The following is a 6,948-nucleotide window of genomic DNA, read 5'->3' on the forward strand; positions in this document are numbered from 1 at the left end:
AGTGGCACAGGGGCTCCCAGAGTCTGGTGCCAGCTACGCACGGCTTGAGGTCAATTAGCACGGATAGATCCCAACAAGGTGGAATACGCCGCCCTCTGCCTCAAACACTACTTCCATATATAGGGGGGGATAAGCTGCGGAGACTGTTAGCCAATTGGCTGAGGGCTCACAGACAGCGGACGAGTGTTCAATCCCTGAAGTCCCAAGTGGGAGGGGAGATGGTGGGTGACGAACAATAGCGAATGAGTTTTGAAATTTTTACGCAGAATTGTATGAGAGCCAAGAGCTAGCAGCACAGCACATAGACACTTATTTGAAGGGGACGAACACTCCGAGGTTAGGCGATGCTCAAGCAACCTCGCTAGATGAACCTATCAGGATTGATGAAGGGTGCAGACGGATTCCCTGCTAGCTTTTATAAATCATTCCGTCAGGTCCTGGCTCCCATCCTTACTAGACTATTTAATTAATTTGGGGGCTTTGGCTCAGCCCCCTCGACCATGCTAGCTGCATCTATTGCAGTAATCTCAAAGCCAGGGAAAGATAAGCCAGTCTGTAGTTCTTATCGCACAATATCATTGCTAAAAGTAGATATCAAGCTCTTTACGAGCATTTTAGCAGCTCGCTTGGGTCCCATAATGCTGTGTATCACTGATCCTGATCAGCCAAGGTTTTTTACAAGGTAGGCAGAATAGTGACAACACGAAAGGCATTCTGCACCTCATCGATAAGGCGCATCACACAAGCCTGGAATCCCTTCTCTTGATGGTCAATGCTGAAAAAGCATTTGACAGGGTGCATTGGCAATACATGGAGTAGACTCTGGCCCATTCTGGCAATGGTGACCGCTTCCGCGCTTGGGTGACGTGCTGCTACGGTTCCCCCATGGCTACGATTAGAGTCAATGGTGACTTGTCTCCTCCTTTTCCTATAAGGAGAGGTGTTGGACTTGGCTCTTTTTGGCTAAAGTTCCCTAAACTTTTTGCCTTCCCCTAGACCTTTTTTCTGACATTGTGTTGCCAACTTAGATGTGTTCCATGTCCTAACAGTGAAATACTCTCCATTTCATTTTTCACTTTTGCAAGGCCATCTTGCCCATAGGACAGAATGGGGAAGGCTGTGTAATGTGTTTCCAGCCTATCTCCCCATAGGCTTAAGATGGAAAGATGAAGTTTAGTGTGCCTGAACTCACAATTTAATAACACATCTTTTTTGGAGGTGGTTTTTGAATTGTTTGTTTAGAAACCACGCTTTTAGTGGCTGTTTTTTTGTTCTAACAATTCTGTGTGTTTCTGTCTGGTTGTGGATTGACTGTCTGGATTTGAATGTGATAGGATCTGGGAAATGACTTGAACCAGGGGAGGCGTAGGTGAGACAGCCACAGGCTGACCTGCATCTGGAGTGTAGGTGGAGGAGAAGCCCCCTGGATGTGAAAAGGCCTGGGCTGCTGCCATAAAAGAATGGCTCCACCTCCTGCTGAGTGATTGAGGAACCAGACCCCCACTATCAAAGGAAGAAGGTGTCACTGGCAGAGAGTCACCCAGAACTGGTTTAGACAGGGGTCAGTGCCCCCGAACACAAAGACTTCAAAGACACTTAGGGTAGAACTATGAGAGCTGAAACCCCTGAACGTTGGACTGATCAAGACTGAAAAGGATTGAAACTACTTCATGGTCAAGAGGAACCTCTGCAAAGGAAGAACAGCTGAAGAGACTGCTGGAAAGGACTGACCATTGCTGATTTAACCAAGGAGAGGCTAAGTGACTTTGCTGTGTGCTATGTCCCCCTGCTTGAAAGGACTTTGCTGTGTCCCAAAGTAACTTTGTCCCCAAGGGCCCGAGGAGAGCTGGCTCCCTGTTGTGGAAACTCAGGAACATAAAAGTTTCGAAGTGTGTTCACTAGGGCATTCAGCTCGCCCATTCAATAACTCAGACCATCGCGACAAACTACAACACCCTCCTGCGACAAATTTAAGGAAACTGCACAGTTGGAAGAACCATCATCTCTCCCTTCTGGGGCGAGCTGCAGCCATTAAAATGCCCATACTACCGAAGATTTGATATCTTTTCCAGACAATCCCTGTTTCCCGCCCTCCGGGGGTTCCTCCCTATGCTACAGAGCAAGCTTCATAGGTTTGTGTGGCTTGGGGTGGGACCTCACATGAGGAAGAGCTTGAACCATCTGGGGCCGAATGAAGGGGTGTTGGCAATCCCAAACCTGAAGAGATATTTCCAGGCAGCCCAGATGAGGTACCTAGTAGAATGGAATAGGGAGGAGTCTGAAAAACATTGGGTATTTCAGAATAGGGCAGTTGCACGTCTCTCCTCTGGAAGGTTCCGTTTCTTAAAAGAGCGGACAGGCCGCGGAACCTCATAGACTCCCCCATCACTAAGACAGTGTTATGGTTTGGGACTCTGTGGAAAGCCGTGGGGGGCTCACTAAATTCCCATCCCCCATGATGCCGCTATTCAAGAACAGCAATTTTACCCCGGGTCTACTTTGGGGGGCATTTGCGGCTTGGCATCGGAAACCATGCCGCACTGTGGGCCACATGTTTAATGAGACGGAAACCCTCTCCTTCACCATTTGCATCAACAGTACAACCTCCCGAAATCTGAAAGACTACGATACCTTCAGGTGCACCACTGGCTAATGCATCCCACAAATGTACCCGCGATTAGCAGACACCTTACCAAATACGAGAAATGGTTGGTCACCAAGTCTTCAGATAGACAGCTGATCTCAGAACTATATGTCCTACTTTGCCATCCCACCCCTACACAGCCCACACCAAGTCAACGTAGGTGGGCAAAGGAACTCAGAAGGGAACTATCTCCTAAAGAATGGGGAGAAGTATACTTTAGAGCCCGACACACTGCGCGGAACTCAGCTAGCATGGAGACGGCCACTAAAATTGTGACATATTTGTACCTGACTCCAGTGCGCCTTAACAGGGGTAATCCAGGGTGTAGCCCTGATTGTTGGAGCAGATGCGGTCTGCCAGGCACTCTTCTACACATACTCTGGGAATGTCCGCAGATTAAATCATACTGGACACAGATACTGGATGATATTGACACACATTTTGATACTCAGATCCCCCGGTTACCAGCCTATACAGTCTTAAGCCTACCCAATCCACTGACTTTGCTACTTAAATCTCGAAGAGGCAGGCAGATGGGGTTAGCACTCGGAGCAGTGCTCTGGAATATACTCACGCACTGGGGGTCTGTTATTATTCCTACACATCTTGGTTGGCTCCACAGGCTATGGTATATACTAGGGATGGAAAGGATGTCTGCCACCCTCACAGCATCCAAGGCCTTGTTCTGCGAAATATGGCATCCCTTTCTCAGTCTCATGGCCACAGAATTCAGAGAACTTACCTGTAGCAAATATCTGTGCATCCTCCGGCTTTCTGAGAAGGAATAGTACATGCCAAGGTATAGGAGGAGATATATAGCTACACCTCTCTTCAACAATAGGACCAAACACCTTTCCATTGAGTACTGGGGGGTGGGTGGGGAGAGGGTGAGGGTTTGCACTTTGTTCCCTTTTCACTGTTGTGATATGATAACTGGTAAAATGCACATCTTAAGAGACACCTGCGATAGAGATTTACACGCAGTTTGTGAATGCTGGATATGATGGTTTAAACGCTGTACCCTATTGTCTTTGATGCATGTGAATAATAATAACAATAATAAAAAGATTTAAATCCTAAATGTGTGTTTCCCCTGGGGGGAACAATCACGTCCCCCAATGGAAAACACACATTTAAAAGAAAATGTTAAGGGGTCAGTCCCACCAGCATAAAATCCACATTTGAAAAAAAGGTTTGCAGGGTGTTTATAGACAACTCCTTCAACCATTTTGTGTCATATACATTATTCTTCCTCCCAGTTCAGCATGGGGCAATGTGTCTGGGTACTTCTGCTATTGGCTAACTTCACTGTGAGGGATAGCAGTATGAATTTTCCCAAGGGAGAGTGGCTGCACACAAAGTTGCAGAGGCTTCTATGTGAAAGTATACTTCTTGAGAGGAAAGGTAGATTTTTGCAGTTATGAAATTATTTTTAGACTGGCAATGGGCCAGAGATGTTTAAAAATTGAATATTTTTTATTTAAATGTAATGCAAACTATTTTAATGCAAATAATAATTCTCTAAATAATAGTTTACAACTATTTTGAATGTATATATTAATTACATTAAAAGACAAAAACCATTTTTTATTGTAAAAGCAAAAATAATTATTTCAATTATTAAAAAAGTCAGTTAAAAATATCAAAAATAAATTTAATAATGTAAAATATTTGAAATATTTTTGGAGATTTTTTAATGTTGAAATTATATATAATTGTAAATTAATTGTTAGAAAATGCTTTCATATTCATGTTTACATTTATTTCAAATGTTTTTGAAATGTCTAATAAATTAAGGAAATAGAAAAAATATATATTGCTTATGATGTATTGACTTCTATTTTGATGCATATTTACGATTTTTTTGATTTATTTTTAAACACAATTTCAATATTCACATTTTTAATGTTTAATATTGGAATAAGTTCTGTTGTTAGGAATATATTTTCTAAAAAGTATTAATTTTAATTTGTACAAAACACATTTTTAATATTTAATTTGACAATTAGTTTAATATGTTTTTGTTATTTTATGAATATTTTCTTTTGAAATATTACTTTTCTTATGGTATGTTTAAAAGTTTCGGAATAGTAGTAAATAGTAATAAAGTATATATATATTAATGATTAATAGCGATGCATATATTATTTTATATGTAAATACTTAATTATAAATATATTGGTTTTAGTTTGGGTTATGTTTTTGTAAGTGCTTTTTATTTTATTTTATAGATTTAAAATGATGTATGCTTATGACTGTTCATTGTGTATGGATTTTTTTTTAGTGTGGAGCACCTTGCACAAAATGTTTTAGATTCTAGTGGAAATAGTAAATGTCACCACTTTACTGCAAAACACCCTTCCCATATTGGTTCAGATTGGAGTGGGGATTGCGAATGTTACCCCTTTAGTGCCCAACACCTTCCCAAATTGTTTTAGATTTGAGTGGGAATAGTAGATTTAAGTGTGGAATACTTAATTGCATGTCTAAGTATTAGGAGTAGTTTATATTATTTAATTAGTATTGTTGGTGTTTAGAAAAATAATTTAAAAAGTAGTTAATTGTATATTTGTAGTCATTTTCATTTGTAATAAATAACATTATTAATGATAAATTTCTCCTTGTTATGCCAGTGAATTTCAGTTTTGCTCAGGGCTAGATATGGCATTGTTCTACTTTCTCTCTTTAACGCAAAGCATCATGCATGTGGCTTGTTAGTAAATTTGCCCCTTTATTTTTGTGTTGGACATAGTTTTTCCAAAGGTATATATATGGTTTCCTACAACAGAGAACTATTGCTCCTGATTAAATTAAGTACATCACAACCTTTGGTGTTGCCGTTCTCTAGCTTGATAGCAGCATATACTACAGATAAACATTCCACGTCAATTCAAAAGCACTGCAAAACAAAATCGCTTTTGAGCAAATAGGATTTAAGATTTTAGACCCATTATTTCCTAAATGTTCCACATCAATACATTGGGCTTGCTACTGCAGTGAAATTTGTGGCTGCTATTAAATTTTTTCAGGGTTTTGTTGATTTCCTAACCCAGTGCCACAATTCAGTGGAGGAGGTACATTGTGCAGCAAGCAATAACCACTCAGAGACTTGTGTACCCACTCACAGACCCATTCAGGCATTAATGCACACACTCACAGACCTACTCAGGCACTTATGCACCTACTCAGACACTCATATGCCCAATCTCACACCTACTCAGACACTCATGCTCCCACTCACAGACCCACTCAGACACTCATGCACCCACTCACACACCCACTCAGACGTCCAATCACAGAGCCAGCCAGACACACTCATTCACTCTCACACCCACTCAGACTCTCATGCACCCACTCACAGACCCACTCAGACACTCATGCACCCACTCACACACCCACTCACAGAGCCAGCAAGAGACACACGCAGTCACTCAAATAGCTACTCAGACACTCATGCACCCACTCACAGACCCACTCAGACAGTCACACACCCATTCAGAGACCCACTCATAGACTCACACACCCACACACAGACCTACTCAGACACTCACACAAGCACTCACAGACCGACTCTGACACCCGTGTACCCATTCACACACCAACACAGGCACTCACACACCTATTTGCAAACCCACTCAGACTCTCACATCCATTCACAGACCTACTTGCAGACTAACACACACTCACAGACCCACTGAGACAATTACGAACACAGTCACTGACCCACTGAGACACTCATGCACCCACTCACATACCCATTCAGACACTCACACACCCACTCATAGACCCACTCAGAGACTCATGCACCCACTCATACACTCACATACCACTCACACATCTGCTCAGACATTTATGCACCCACTCACAGCCCCAAACAGACCCTCATATATCCACTCACAAACCCATTCTGAGACTTATGTACCCAGTCACAGAGCCACTCAAAGATTCACCCACCCACTCACAGACCCACTCAGACACTTATATTCCCACTCACACACCCACTATGAGACTCATGCACTCACTGACAGACCTACTCAGACACTCAAACATCCACTAAGAGACTCACTCACATACTAATGCAAGCACTTACAGACTCACTCAGACACTCACAGAGCCAGTCAGAGTCACACATCTACTCACAGAGCCACACAGACACTCATGCACCCACTCAGAGATGTACTCAAAAACTTTCGCAACCACTCACATGCACACTTAGACACACATGCACCCACTCACAGACCCACTCAGATACTCACCCACTGACTCACAGACTCATTCAACCACATTATGCACCCACTCACAGA

This window comes from Triturus cristatus, chromosome 8 (genome assembly GCF_964204655.1).
Source record: "Triturus cristatus chromosome 8, aTriCri1.1, whole genome shotgun sequence".
NCBI lineage: Eukaryota > Metazoa > Chordata > Amphibia > Caudata > Salamandridae > Triturus > Triturus cristatus.